Source organism: Convolutriloba macropyga, chromosome 5, assembly GCF_964194025.1.
Source record: "Convolutriloba macropyga chromosome 5, txConMacr16.3, whole genome shotgun sequence".
NCBI lineage: Eukaryota > Metazoa > Xenacoelomorpha > Acoela > Convolutidae > Convolutriloba > Convolutriloba macropyga.
The window spans coordinates 64,880,156-64,896,697 of NC_134472.1; the positions used below are offsets into that span (position 1 = coordinate 64,880,156).

Sequence of the window (16,542 nt, forward strand, 5' to 3'; positions counted from 1 at the left end):
GCCTAACTTCCATAGAAAAAATGTTCCTATTTCAATCGCAAATATCGTCTTTTTCGCTTATTATAATTTGAAAAAAATAGTTAAATTTTACCGGGTCAGGGAGCTGTTCAAAGTGAACCAAACTCGGTATGGAGTATCCCATGTGTACCTAGAGTATAAAACAAAAAGAAGTTGTGCTATAACTTGCGTAGGAAAATGTTAGTTATTCGTACGGAAATTTGCGAATTTCGCGATTAGCGAATTTTAAAAATAGATCTTTTTCATCGGGTCAAGGAGTTGTTCAAATCAAACCGAACTTGGTATGCAGTATCCCCGGGGTAGGTAGACTCTGCGACAAAAAGAAAAGAATTTTTGGTATAGCTTGCCTAGGAAAAAAGTTAGTCGGGTCAAGGAGTTGTTCAAAGTGAACCAAATTGATATCCCAGACTACCAGTACTATTTAGATTGTAATGCAAAAAAATGGTCCGCCTAACTTTCATAGAAAAAAGTTCTTATTTCAATCGGAAATATGGACTTTTTCGCTTATTCTATTTTAAAAAATAGTTAAATTTTATCGGATCTTATAGTTGTTTAAAATGAACCAAATTAATATCCCAGACTACCAGTACTATTTAGATTGTAATGCAAAAAGAATGGTCCGCCTAACTTTCCTAGAAAAAAGTTCGTTTTCCAATCGGAAATATCGACTTATTTGCTTATTCTATTTTCAAAAATATAAAAATTCCATCGGGTCAAGGAGTTGTTCAAAGTGAACCAAATTGATATCCCAGATTACCAGTACTATTTAGGTTGTAATGCAAAAAGGATGGTTCGCCTAACTTTCATAGAGAAAAAGTTCGTATTTCAATCGGAAATATCGGCTTTTTCGCTTATTATATTTTAGTCCAAAGTCAACCAAACTCGGTATGGAGTATCCCATGTGTAACTAGAGTGTAAAACGAAAAAAGATTTTGCTATAGCTTGCGTAGGAAAAAGTTAGTTATTCGTACGGAAGTTTGCGAATTTCGCGATTAGCGAATTTTAAAAATAAGTCTTTTTCATCGGTTCAAGGAGTTGTCCAAATAAAACCAAACTTGGTATGGAGTATCCCCGGGGTGGGTAGACTCTGTGACAAAACGAAAAGAATTTTTGGTATAGCTTGCCTAGGAAAAAAGTTAGTCGGGTCAAGGAGTTGTTCAAAGTGGACCAAATTGATATCCCAGACTACCAGTACTATTTAGGTTGTAATGCAAAAAAATGGTCCGCCTAACTTTCATAGCAAAAAAGTTCGTATTTCAATCGGTAATATTGACTTTTTCGCTTATTAAATTTTGAAAAATAGTTAAATTTTATCGGATCTTAAAGTTGTTTAAAAAGAACCAAATTGATATCCCAGACTACCAGTACTATTTAAGCTGTAATGCAAAAAGATTGGTTCGCCTAACTTTCATAGAAACAAAGTTCGTATTTCAATCGGAAATATCAATTTTAAAGCTTATTATATTTTTAAAAATAGTTAATTTTTAACGGATCATAAGAGTTGTTGAAAGTTAACCAAATTGATTTCCCAGACCAACAGTACTATTTAGGTTGTAATGCAAAAAAATGGTCCGCCTAACTTTCATAGCAAAAAAGTTCGTATTTCAATCGGTAATATCGACTTTTTCGTTTACTATATTTTAAAAAATTGTTAAATTTTATCGGATCTTAAGAGTTGTTGAAAGTTAACCAAATTGATATCCCAGACTAACAGTACTATTTAGGTTGTAATGCAAAAAAATGGTCCGCCTAACTTTCATAGCAAAAAAGTTCGTATTTCAATCGGTAATATCGACTTTTTCGCTTATTATATTTTGAAAAGTAGTTAAATTTTATCGGATCCTAAAGTTGTTTAAAGTGAACCAAATTGATATCCCAGACTAACGGTACTATTTAGGTTGTAGTGCAAAAAGATTGGTTCGCCTAACTTTCATAGAAACAAAGTTCGTATTTCAATCGGAAATATCAATTTTATAGCTTATTATATTTTTAAAAACAGTTAATTTTTAACGGATCATAAGAGTTGTTGAAAGTTAACCAAATTGATATCCCAGACCAACAGTACTATTTAGGTTGTAATGCAAAAAGATTGGTCCGCCTAAGTTTCATAGAAAAAAGTTCTTATTTCAATCTGTTTTGGAGAGATCTTTTCGAGCCTAGTATTTTTCTAGTGCTCTGCTCAATTCTGCTAGAGTTGTTTGTAGCTCCGCCGTAGCCGGTCCCCAGCCCGGTTGAGAGAATGAGGAGGGGAACACACCCGGAACATACTGGAAAATCTCAAAAAGTTCGTATTTCAATCGGAAATATCTACTTTTTCGTTTACTATATTTTAAAAAATTGTTAAATTTTATCGGATCTTAAGAGTTGTTGAAAGTTAACCAAATTGATATCCCAGACTAACAGTACTATTTAGGTTGTAATGCAAAAAGAATGGTCCGCCTAACTTTCATAGAAAAAATGTTCCTATTTCAATCGCAAATATCGTCTTTTTCGCTTATTATAATTTGAAAAAAATAGTTAAATTTTACCGGGTCAGGAGTTGTTCAAAGTGAACCAAACTCGGTATGGAGTATCCCATGTGTACCTAGAGTGTAAAACAAAAAGATTTTGTGCTATAACTTGCGTAGGAAAAAGTTAGTTATTCGTACGGAAATTTGCGAATTTCGCGATTAGCGAATATTAAAAATAGATCTTTTTCATCGGGTCAAGGAGTTGTTCAAATCAAACCGAACTTGGTATGGAGTATCCCCGGTGTAGGTAGACTCTGAGACATTAAGAATTTTTGGTATAGCTTGCCTAGGAAAAAAGTTTGTTTTTCGTACGCAAATTTGCGATTATTTCAAGTAACTAGTTTTGAAAATAAGTCTTTTTCATCGGGTCAAGGAGTTGTCCAAATCAAACCAAACTTGGTATGGAGTATCCCCGGGGTAGGTAGACTCTGTGACAAAAAGAAAAAAATTTTTATATAGCTTGCTTAGGAAAAAAGTTAGTCGGTTCAAGGAGTTGTTCAAAGTGAACCAAATTGATATCCCAGACTACCAGTACTATTTAGGTTGTAATGCAAAAAAATGGTCCGCCTAACTTTTATAGCAAAAAAATTCGTATTTCAATCGGTAATATTGACTTTTTCGCTCATTAAATTTTGAAAAATAGTTAAATTTTATCGGATTTTAAAGTTGTTTAAAAAGAACCAAATTGATATCCCAGACTACCAGTACTATTTAAGCTGTAATTCAAAAAGATTGGTCCGCCTAATTTTCATAGAAAAAAGTTCGTATTTCAATCGAAAATATCGACTTTTTCGCTTATTATATTTTAAAAAAAAGTTAAATTCTATCGGATCTTAGAGTTGTTTAATGTGAACCAAATTAATATCCCAGACTAACAGTACTATTTAATTTGTAATGCAAAAGAAATGGTCCGCCTAACTTTTATAGAAATAAAGTTCTTATTTCAATCGGAAGTATCGACTTTTTCGCTTATTATATTTTAAAAAATAGTTAAATTTTATCGGATCTTATAGTTGTTTAAAGTGAACCAAATTGATATCCCAGACTACCAGTACTATTTAGGTTGTCATGCAAAGATATTGGACCGCCTAACTTTCATAGAAAAAAGTTCGTATTTCAATCGAAAATATCGACTTTTTCGCTTATTATATTTTTAAAAAAAGTTAAATTTTATCGGATCTTAGAGTTGTTTAATGTGAACCAAATTAATATCCCAGACTAACAGTACTATTTAATTTGTAATGCAAAAAAAATGGTCCGCCTAACTTTTATAGAAATAAAGTTCTTATTTCAATCGGAAATATCGACTTTTTTGCTTATTATATTTTAAAAAATAGTTAAATTTTATCGGATCTTAGAGTTGTTTAAAGTGAACCAAATTGATATCACAGACTACCAGTACTATTTAGGTTGTCATGCAAAGATATTGGTCCGCCTAACTTTCATAGAAAAAAAGTTCGTATTTCAATCGGAAATAGCGGTTTTTTCGCTTATTATGATTTGAAAAAAATAGATAAATTTTACCGGGTCAGGAGTTGTTCAAAGTGAACCAAACTCGGTATGGAGTATCCCATGTGTACCTAGAGTGTGAAACAAAAAGATTTTGTGCTATAACTTGCGTAGGAAAAAGTTAGTTATTCGTACGGAAATTTGCGAATTTCGCAATTAGCGAATTTTAAAAATAGATCTTTTTCGTCGGGTCAAGGAGTTGTTCAAATCAAAACAAACTTGGTATGGAGTATCCCTGGGGTAGGTAGACTCTGAGACAAAAAGAATTTTTGGTATAGCTTGCCTGGGAAAAAAGTTAGTTTTTCGTACGGAAATTTTCGATAATTTCAAATAAGTAGTTTTGAAAATAAGTCTTATTCGTCGGGTCAAGGAGTTGTTCAAATCAAACCAAACTTGGTATGGAGTATCCCCTGGGGAGGTAGACTCTGTGACAAAAAAAAAGAATTTTTGGTATAGCTTGCCTAGGAAAAAATTAGTCGGGTCAAGGAGTTGTTCAAAGTGGACCAAATTGATATCCCAGACTACCAGTACTATTTAGGTTGTAATGCAAAAAAATGGTCCGCCTAACTTTCATAGCAAAAAAGTTCGTATTTCGATCGGTAATATCGACTTTTTCGATTATTAAATTTTGAAAAATAGTTAAATTTTATCAGATCTTAAAGTTGTTTAAAAAGAACTAAATTGATATCCCAGACTACCAGTACTATTTAGGTTGTAATTCAAAAAGATTGGTCCGCCTAATTTTCATAGAAAAAAGTTCGTATTTCAATCGGAAATATCGACTTTTTCGATTATTATATTTTAAAAAATAGTTAAATTTTATCGGATCTTAGAGTTGTTTAATGTGAACCAAATTGATATCCCAGACTAACAGTACTATTTAATTTGTAATGCAAAAAAATGGTCCGCCTAACTTTCATAGAAAAAAGTTCTTATTTCAATCGGAAATATCGACTTTTTCGCTTATTATATTTTAAGAAATAGTTAAATTTTATCGGATCTTAGAGTTGTTTAATGTGAACCAAATTGATATCCCAGACTAACAGTACTATTTAATTTGTAATGCAAAAAAATGGTCCGCCTAACTTTCATAGAAAAAAAGTTCTTATTTCAATCGGAAATATCGACTTTTTCGCTTATTATATTTTCAGAAATAGTTAAATTTTATCGGATCTTAGAGTTGTTTAAAGTGAACCAAATTGATATCCCAGACTAACAGTACTATTTAAATTGTAATGCAAAACGATTGGTTCGCCTAACTTTCATAGAAAAGAAGTTCGTATTTCAATCTGAAATATCAATTTTTCCGCTTGTTATGTTTTAAAAAATAGTTAAATTTTATCGGATCTTAAGAGTTGTTGAAAGTTAACCAAATTGATATCCCAGACTACCAGTACTATTTAGGTTGTAATGCAAAGAGATTGGTCCGCCTAACTTTCATAGAAAAAAAGTTCGTATTTCAATCGGAAATATCGACTTTTTCGCTTATTATATTTTAAAAAATTGTTAAATTTTATCGGATCTTAAGAGTTGTTAATAATTAACCAAATTGATAACCCAGACTAACAGTACTATTTAGGTTGTAATGCAAAAAGAATGGTCAGCCTAAATTTCATAGAAAAAATCTTCGTATTTCAGTCGGAAAAATCGGCTTTTTCGCTTATTATAATTTGAAAAAAAAGTTAAATTTTACCGGGTCAAGGAGTTGTTCAAAGTGAACTAAACTCGGTATGGAGAATCCCATGTGTACCTAGAGTATAAAACAAAAAGCATTTGTGCTATAACTTGCGTAGGAAAAAGTTAGTTATTCGTACTGAAATTTGTGAATTTCGCGATTAGCGAATTTTAAAAATAGATCTTTTTCATTGGGTCAAGGAGTTGTTCAAATCAAAACAAACTTGGTATGGAGTATCCCCGGGTTAGGTAGACTCTGAGACAAAAAGAATTTTTGGTATAGCTTGCCTAGGAAAAAAGTTAGTTTTTCGTACGGAAATTTTCGATTAATTCAAATAAGTAGTTTTGAAAATAAGTCTTTTTCATCGGAAAAATCGGCTTTTTCGCTTATTATAATTTGAAAAAAATAGTTAAATTTTACCGGGTCAAGGAGTTGTTCAAACCAAACCAAACTTGGTATGGAGTATCCCCGGGGTAGGTAGACTCTGTGACAAAAAGAAAAGAATTTTTGGTATAGCTTACCTAGGAAAAAAGTTAGTCGGGTCAAGGAGCTCTTCAAAGTGAACCAAATTGATATCCCAGACTACCAGTACTATTTAGGTTGTAATGCTAAAATATGGTCCGCCTAACTTTCATAGCAAAAAAGTTCGTATTTCGATCGGTAATATCGACTTTTTCGCTTATTAAATTTTGAAAAATAGTTAAATTTTATCGGATCTTAAAGTTGTTTAAAAAGAGCTAAATTGATGTCCCAGACTACCAGTACTATTAAGGTTGTAATGCAAAAAGATTGGTCCGCCTAATTTTCATAGAAAAAAGTTCGTATTTCAATCGGAAATATCGACTTTTTCGCTTATTATATTTTAAAAAATAGTTAAATTTTATCGGATCTTAGAGTTGTTTAATGTGAACCAAATTGATATCCCAGACTAACAGTACTATTTAATTTGTAATGCAAAAAAATGGTCCGCCTAACTTTCATAGAAAAAAAGTTCTTATTTCAATCGGAAATATCGACTTTTTCGCTTATTATATTTTAAGAAATAGTTAAATTTTATCGGATCTTAGAGTTGTTTAATGTGAACCAAATTGATATCCCAGACTAACAGTACTATTTAATTTGTAATGCAAAAAAATGGTCCGCCTAACTTTCATAGAAAAAAAGTTCTTATTTCAATCGGAAATATCGACTTTTTCGCTTATTATATTTTAAGAAATAGTTAAATTTTATCGGATCTTAGAGTTGTTTAAAGTGAACCAAATTGATATCCCAGACTAACAGTACTATTTAAATTGTAATGCAAAACGATTGGTTCGCCTAACTTTCATAGAAAAGAAGTTCGTATTTCAATCTGAAATATCAATTTTTTCGCTTGTTATATTTTAAAAAATAGTTAAATTTTATCGGATCTTAAGAGTTGTTGAAAGTTAACCAAATTGATATCCCAGACTACCAGTACTATTTAGGTTGTAATGCAAAGAGATTGGTCCGCCTAACTTTCATAGAAAAAAAGTTCGTATTTCAATCGGAAATATCGACTTTTTCGCTTATTATATTTTAAAAAATTGTTAAATTTTATCGGATCTTAAGAGTTGTTAATAATTAACCAAATTGAAAACCCAGACTAACAGTACTATTTAGGTTGTAATGCAAAAAGAATGGTCAGCCTAATTATCATAGAAAAAATCTTCGTATTTCAGTCGGAAAAATCGGCTTTTTCGCTTATTATAATTTGAAAAAAAAGTTAAATTTTACCGGGTCAAGGAGTTGTTCAAAGTGAACTAAACTCGGTATGGAGAATCCCATGTGTACCTAGAGTATAAAACAAAAAGAATTTGTGCTATAACTTGCGTAGGAAAAAGTTAGTTATTCGTACGGAAATTTGCGAATTTTGCGATTAGCGAATTTTAAAAATAGATCTTTTTCATTGGGTCAAGGAGTTGTTCAAATCAAAACAAACTTGGTATGGAGTATCCCCGGGTTAGGTAGACTCTGAGACAAAAAGAATTTTTGGTATAGCTTGGCTAGGAAAAAAGTTAGTTTTTCGTACGGAAATTTTCGATTATTTCAAATAAGTAGTTTTGAAAATAAGTCTTTTTCATCGGAAAAATCGGCTTTTTCGCTTATTATAATTTGAAAAAAATAGTTAAATTTTACCGGGTCAAGGAGTTGTTCAAACCAAACCAAACTTGGTATGGAGTATCCCCGGGATAGGTAGACTCTGTGACAAAACGAAAAGAATTTTTGGTATAGCTTACCAAGGAAAAAAGTTAGTCGGGTCAAGGAGCTCTTCAAAGTGAACCAAATTGATATCCCAGACTACCAGTACTTTTTAGGTTGTAATGCAAAAAAATGGTCCGCCTAACTTTCATAGAAAAAAAGTTCTTATTTCAATCGGAAATATCGACTTTTTCGCTTATTATATTTTAAGAAATAGTTAAATTTTATCGGATCTTAGAGTTGTTTAATGTGAACCAAATTGATATCCCAGACTAACAGTACTATTTAATTTGTAATGCAAAAAAATGGTCCGCCTAACTTTCATAGAAAAAAAGTTCTTATTTCAATCGGAAATATCGACTTTTTCGCTTATTATATTTTAAGAAATAGTTAAATTTTATCGGATCTTAGAGTTGTTTAATGTGAACCAAATTGATATCCCAGACTAACAGTACTATTTAATTTGTAATGCAAAAAAATGGTCCGCCTAACTTTCATAGAAAAAAAGTTCTTATTTCAATCGGAAATATCGACTTTTTCGCTTATTATATTTTAAGAAATAGTTAAAGTTCATCGGATCTTAGAGTTGTTTAAAGTGAACCAAATTGATATCCCAGACTAACAGTACTATTTAAATTGTAATGCAAAACGATTGGTTCGCCTAACTTTCATAGAAAAGAAGTTCGTATTTCAATCTGAAATATCAATTTTTTCGCTTGTTATATTTTAAAAAATAGTTAAATTTTATCGGATCTTAAGAGTTGTTGAAAGTTAACCAAATTGATATCCCAGACTACCAGTACTATTTAGGTTGTAATGCAAAGAGATTGGTCCGCCTAACTTTCATAGAAAAAAAGTTCGTATTTCAATCGGAAATATCGACTTTTTCGCTTATTATATTTTAAAAAATTGTTAAATTTTATCGGATCTTAAGAGTTGTTAATAATTAACCAAATTGAAAACCCAGACTAACAGTACTATTTAGGTTGTAATGCAAAAAGAATGGTCAGCCTAAATATCATAGGAAAAATCTTCGTATTTCAGTCGGAAAAATCGGCTTTTTCGCTTATTATAATTTGAAAAAAAAGTTAAATTTTACCGGGTCAAGGAGTTGTTCAAAGTGAACTAAACTCGGTATGGAGAATCCCATGTGTACCTAGAGTATAAAACAAAAAGAATTTGTGCTATAACTTGCGTAGGAAAAAGTTAGTTATTCGTACGGAAATTTGCGAATTTTGCGATTAGCGAATTTTAAAAATAGATCTTTTTCATTGGGTCAAGGAGTTGTTCAAATCAAAACAAACTTGGTATGGAGTATCCCCGGGTTAGGTAGACTCTGAGACAAAAAGAATTTTTGGTATAGCTTGCCTAGGAAAAAAGTTAGTTTTTCGTACGGAAATTTTCGATTATTTCAAATAAGTAGTTTTGAAAATAAGTCTTTTTCATCGGAAAAATCGGCTTTTTCGCTTATTATAATTTGAAAAAAATAGTTAAATTTTACCGGGTCAAGGAGTTGTTCAAACCAAACCAAACTTGGTATGGAGTATCCCCGGGATAGGTAGACTCTATGACAAAAAGAAAAGAATTTTTGGTATAGCTTACCTAGGAAAAAAGTTAGTCGGGTCAAGGAGCTCTTCAAAGTGAACCAAATTGATATCCCAGACTACCAGTACTTTTTAGGTTGTAATGCAAAAAAATGGTCCGCCTAACTTTCATAGCAAAAAAGTTCGTATTTCAATCGGCAATATCGACTTTTTCGCTTATTTTATGTTGAAAAATAGTTAAATTTTATCGGATCTTAAAGTTGTTTAAAAAGAACCAAATTGATATCCCAGACTACCAGTACTATTTAAGCTGTAATGCAAAAAGATTGGTCCGCCTAAATTTCATAGAAAAAAGTTCGTATTTCAATCGGAAATATCAACTATTTCGCTAATTATATTTTAAAAAATAGTTAAATTTTATCGGATCCTAGAGTTGTTTAAAGTGAACCAAATTGATATCCCAGACTACCACTACTATTTAGGTTGTAATGCAAAAAGATTGGTCCACCTTACTTTCATAGAAAAAATTTCGTATTTCAATCGGAAATACCGACTTTTTCGCTTATTATAATTTAAAAAACAGTTAAATTTTACCGGATCTTAGAGTTGTTTAAAGTGAACCAAATTGATATCCCAGACTAACAGTACTATTTAGGTTGTAATGCAAAGAAATTGTTCCGCCTAACTTTCATAGAAAAAAGTTCGTATTTCAATCGGAAATATCGACTTTTTCGCTTATTATATTTTAAAAAATTGTTAAATTTTACCGGATCTTAGAGTTGTTTAAAGTGAACCAAATTGATATCCCAGACTAACAGTACTATTTAAATTGTAATGCAAAACGATTGGTTCGCCTAACTTCCATAGAAAAGAAGTTCGTATTTCAATCGGAAATACCGACTTTTTCGCTTATTATAATTTAAAAAACAGTTAAATTTTACCGGATCTTAGAGTTGTTTAAAGTGAACCAAATTGATATCCCAGACTAACAGTACTATTTAAATTGTAATGCAAAACGATTGGTTCGCCTAACTTCCATAGAAAAGAAGTTCGTATTTCAATCGGAAATATCGATTTTTTCGCTTGTTATATTTTAAAAAATAGTTAATATTTATCGGATCTTAAGAGTTGTTGAAAGTTAACCAAATTGATATCCCAGACTACCAGTACTATTTAGGTTGTAATGCAAAGAAATTGTTCCGCCTAACTTTCATAGAAAAAAAGTTCGTATTTCAATCGGAAATATCGACTTTTTCGCTTATTATATTTTAAAAAATTGTTAAATTTTACCGGATCTTAGAATTGTTTACAGTGAACCAAATTGATATCCCAGACTAACAGTACTATTTAGGTTGTAATGCAAAAAGATTGGTTCGCCTAACTTTCAAAGAAAATAAGTTCTTATTTCAATCGGAAATATCGGCCTTTCGCTTGTTATAATTTGAAAAAAAAGTAGTTAAATTTTACCGGGTCAAGGAGTTTTTCAAAGTGAACCAAATTGATATCCCAGACTAACAGTACTTTTTAGGTTGTAATGCAACAAGATTGGTTCGCCTAACTTTCATAGAAAATAAGTTCTTATTTCAATCGGAAGTATCGACTTTTTCGCTTATTATGTTTTGAAAAGTAGTTAAACTTTATTGGATCTTATAGCTGTTGAAAATGAACCAAATTGAAATCCCAGACTACCACTACTAATTAGGTTGTAATGCAAAAAGATTGGTCCACCTTACTTTCATAGAAAAAAGGTTCGTATTTCAATTGGAAAAACCGACTTTTTTGCTTATTATTTTAAAAAACAGTTAAATTTTACCGGATCTTAGAGTTGTTTGAAGTGAACCAAATTGATATCCCAGACTAACAGTACTATTTAAGTTGTAATGCTAAAAAATGGTCCGCCTAACTTTCATAGAAAAAAAGTTCGTATTTCAATCGGAAATACCGACTTTTTCGCTTATAATAATTTAAAAAACAGTTAAATTTTACCGGATCTTATAGTTATTTAAAATGAACCAAACTGATATCCCAGACTACCACTACTATTTAAATTGTAATGCAAAAAAAATGGTCCGCCTAACTTTCATAGAAAAAAGTTCTTATTTCAATCGGAAATATGGACTTTTTCGCTTATTCTATTTTAAAAAATAGTTAAATTTTATCGGATCTTATAGTTGTTTAAAATGAACCAAATTGATATCCCAGACTACCACTACTATTTAAGTTGTAATGCAAAAAAATGGTCCGCCTAACTTTCATAGAAAAATGGTTTATTTCAATCGGAAATATTGACTTTTTCGCTTATTATATTTTGAAAAGTAGTTAAATTTTATCGGATCTTAGAGTTGTTTAAAGTGAACCAAATGGATATCCCAGACTAACAGTACTATTTAGGTTGTAATGCAAAAAGATTGGTTCGCCTAACTTTCATAGAAAAGAAGTTCTTATTTCAATCGGAAGTATCGACTTTTTCGGTTATTATATTTTGAAAAGTAGTTAAACTTTACCGGATCTTAGAGTTGTTTAAAGTGAACCAAATTGATGTCCCAGACTAACAGTACTATTTAAGTTGTAATGCAAAAAGATTGGTTTGCCTAACTTTCATAGAAAAAAAGTTCGTATTTCAATCGGAAATACCGACTTTTTCGGTTATTATAATTTAAAAAACAGTTAAATTTTACCGGATCTTAGAGTTGTTTAAAGTGAACAAAATTGATATCCCAGACTAAAAGTACTATTTAGGTTGTAATGCAAAAAGATTGGTTCGCCTAACTTTCATAGAAAAGAAGTTCTTATTTCAATAGGAAATATCGGCTTTTTCGCTTATTATAATTTGAAAAAAAAATAGTTAAACTTTACCGGGTCAAGGAGTTGTTCAAAGTGAACCAAACTCGGTATGGAGTATCCCAAGTGTACCTAGAGTGTAAAACAAAAAGAATTTGTGCTATAACTTGCGTAGGAAAAAGTTAGTTATTCGTATGGAAATTTGCGAATTTCGCGATTAGCGAATTTTAAAAATAGTTCTTTTTCATCGGGTCAAGGAGTTGTTCAAATCAAACCAAACTTGGTATGCAGTATCCCCGGGGTAGGTAGACTCTGCGACAAAAAGAAAAGAGTTTTTGGTATAGCTTGCCTAGGAAAAAAGTTAGTCGGGTCAAGGAGTTGTTCAAAGTGAACCAAATTGATATCCCAGACTACCAGTACTATTTAGATTGTAATGCAAAAAAATGGTCCGCCTAACTTTCATAGAAAAAAAGTTCTTATTTCAATCGGATGTATCGATTTTTTCGCCTATTATATTTTAAAAAATAGTTAAATTTTATCGGATCTTTGAGTTGTTTAAAATGAACCAAATTGATATCCCAGACTAACAGTACTATTTAAGTTGTAAGGCAGAAAATGGTCCGCCTAACTTTCATAGAAAAAAAGTTCTTATTTCAATCGGATGTATCGATTTTTTCGCCTATTATATTTTAAAAAATAGTTAATTTTTATCGGATCTTAGGGTTGTTTAAAATGAACCAAATTGATATCCCAGACTAACAGTACTATTTAGGTTGTCATGCAAAGAGATTGGTCCGCCTAACTTTCATAGAAAAAAGTTCGTATTTCAAACGGAAATATCGACTTTTCGCTTATTATATTTTAAAAAATAGTTAAGTTTTATCGGATCTTAGAGTTGTTTAAAGAGAACCAAATTGATATTCAAGACTAACAGTACTATTGAAATTGTAATGCAAAACGATTGGTTCGCCTAACTTTCATAGAAAAGAAGTTCGTATTTCAATCGAAAATATCGATTTTTTCGCTTATTATATTTGAGAAAATAGTTAAATCTTTATCGGATCTTAGAGTTGTTTAAAGTGAACCAAATTGATATCCCAGACTAACAGTACTATTGAGGTTGTCATGCAAAGATTATGGTCCGCCTAACTTTCATAGAAAAGAAGTTCGTATTTCAATCGGAAATATCGACTTTTTCGCTAATTATATTCTAAAAAATAGCCAAATTTTATCGGATCTTAGAGTTGTTTAAAGTGAGTCAAATTGATATCCAGATTAAAAGTACTATTTAAGTTGTAATGGAAAAATATTGGTTCGCCCAACTTTCATAGAAAAGAAGTTCGTATTTCAATTGGAAATATCGACTTTTTCGCTTATTATGTTTGAAAAAATAGTTAAATTTTATCGGATCTTAAGAGTTGTTGAAAGTTAACCGAATTGATATCCCAGACTAACAGTACTATTTAAGTTGTAATGCAAAAAGATTGGTTCGCCTAACTTTCATAGAAAAGAAGTTCTTATTTCAATCGGAAGTATCGACTTTTTCGCTTATTATATTTTAAAAAATAGTTAAATTTTATCGGATCTTTGAGTTGTTTAAAGTGAACCAAATTGATATCCCAGACTACCAGTACTATTTAGGTTGTCATGCAAAGATATTGATCCGCCTAAATTTCATAGAAAAAAGTTCGTATTTCAATTCGAAATACCGACTTTTTCGCTTATTATATTTTAAAAAACAGTTAATTTTTACCGGATCTTAGATTTGTTTAAAGTGAACCAAATTGATATCCCAGACTAACAGAATTATTTAGGTTGTCATGCAAAGATATTGGTCCGCCTAACTTTCATAGAAAAAAGTTCGTATTTCAATCGGAAATATCGACTTTTTCGCTTATTATATTTTACAAAAATAGTTAAATTTTATCGGATCTTAGAGTTGTTTAAAGTGAACCAAATTGATATCCCAGACTAACAGTACTATTTAATTTGTAATGCAAAACGATTGGTTCGCCTAACTTTCATAGAAAAGAAGTTCGTATTTCAATCGGAAATATCGATTTTTTCGCTTTTATATTTTAAAAAATAGTTAAATTTTTATCGGATCTTAGAGTTGTTTAAAGTGAACCAAATTGATATCCCAGACTAACAGTACTATTTAGGTTGTAATGCAAAAAGATTGGTTCGCCTAACTTTCATAGAAAGGAAGTTCTTATTTCAATCGGAAATATCGATTTTTTTGCTTATTATATTTTAAAAAATAGTTAAGTTTTATCGGATCTTAAGAGTTGTTGAAAATTAACCAAATTGATATCCCAGACTAACAGTACTATTTAGGTTGTAATGCAAAAAGTTTGGTCAGCCTAACTTTCATAGAAAAAAGTTCTTATTTCAATCTGTTTTGGAGAGATCTTTTCGAGCCTAGTTTTTTTCCAGTGCTCTGCTCAATTCTGCTATACTTGTTTGTAACTCCGCCGTAGCCGGTCCCCAGCCCGGTTGAGAGAAGGAGGAGGGGAACACACCCAGAACATACTGGAAAATCTCAAAAAGTTCGTATTTCAATCGGAAATATCGACTTTTTCGCTTATTATATTTTAAAAAATAGCCAAATTTTATCGGATCTTAGAGTTGTTTAAAGTGAACCAAATTGATATCCCAGATTAAAAGTTTTATTTAAGTTGTAATGGAAAAATATTGGTTCGCCTAACTTTCATAGAAAAGAAGTTCGTATTTCTATTGGAAATATCGACTTTTTCGCTTATTATGTTTGAAAAAATAGTTAAATTTTATCGGATCTTAAGAGTTGTTGAAAGTTAACCGAATTGATATCCCAGACTAACAGTACTGTTTAGGTTGTAATGCAAAAAGATTGGTCCGCCTAAGTTTCATAGGAAAAAGTTCGTATTTCAATCTGTTTTGGAGAGAGCTTTTCGAGCCTAGTTTTTTTCTAGTGCTCTGCTCAATTCTCCCATAGTTGTTTGTAACTCCGCCGTAGCCGGTCCCCAGCCCGGTTGAGAGAAGGAGGAGGGGAACACACCCAGAAAATACTGGAAAATCTCAAAAAGTTGGTTTTTTCAATCAACTTGAGATAATTCTCCGACAGTACTTTATAAAAAAGATGTAAAAAGTGTATGGTGCAGACGTTAGCTCGCCTATGATAAAGTTCCTAGCTCGTCTGTGGGGCTGAAGGCGGCTCGTCTATGTTGCAGAAGTGTTGCGTCAATGGGACAGTTTTTGGCTTGTCTATGTTGCAGAGTTGGTGCGTCTATGGGACAGATTTTGGCTCGACCGTAAGTACTTGGTGCGTTTATGTTGCTCGTTCAAAAACAATTCCTCGCCTGTGTATGTTTGAACGCACCATAACCCTGTGTGCGTTCAAAAACGGTCTGCGTCATAAACGAGCAAAAACGATAACCTCGACCTGGGTGTGAATAAGTACTGTGAATAAGTTATTATTAATGAGTACCCAATGGTAGGGAAGCTTATTTCTCATCGTATGGATCCGTGGCATGAAATATATGGGAGCGAATACAGGATAAATAACTCACAGAGTTATCCAAAATAGAAGCGAGTGAGGTTCCATTGGTGATTCAAACTGAACTGATAATAATAGCAATGATTGGTTGTGAACCAAGATTTTCCCAGTTAATGAATTTACGCAGACTCTTCATCATAAAAAAATACCTTGTTATAGTTTTGTAGAATTTTATTTGTTATAGCATTATGTAGAATTTCTTTATATAAATATCAGAATAAATATCAGATAATACTCACAGTGAGTTTCGTTTTGCCAATTGAAATTGTTTTAATCCACAAATCAATGTTATTCGACCTACAACATCTAGAACTTTGTATGCCACCCCAACAAGTCCCACGAAGAAGCAATCGTAGAATGTTTGCAGCAGAACAATGTAATAATCCAAAGCGTGGAGTTTCTTTACAGCCACAGCCACACATATGCAGTAGAAATTAACCAGGAAGCATATAAATATGTTAGTCATCTTCAAACACAAAAATGTCATACGAAAACAATTTGCCATATCCGTTCTCAACAATATGTAAAATTAGCTGTCACGTGAAAACAGGAACGTGAGAAATAAACAAAAAAAACAAAAACCAAACAAATTTTTGTTGTATAAATTATACGACTGATCAATTTTGAGTTACACTTTAATGATGGGTTTTAAACAGTAGTCCACAATTTGCTGTCGAAATAAGGAGATTGTTGATTGTTCATTTTTTTCGTTGAAAGATTTTTTAAAAAGCGGACGTGGGAAAATAATTT

The 16,542-nt window shown here is 31.5% G+C and overlaps 1 long non-coding RNA gene across 1 annotated transcript in view; it reads right to left on the bottom strand.

Annotated features, from left to right (window-relative positions):
* LOC142340166 (uncharacterized) overlaps positions 1-16,188 on the bottom strand; it is a 42,452-nt gene extending 26,264 nt beyond the window's left edge. The window contains exon 1 of the long non-coding RNA XR_012759055.1: positions 16,032-16,188. This is a non-coding gene — a long non-coding RNA (uncharacterized LOC142340166). The remainder of the gene's footprint in view (positions 1-16,031) is intronic.
* Positions 16,189-16,542: the final 354 nt, after the last annotated feature.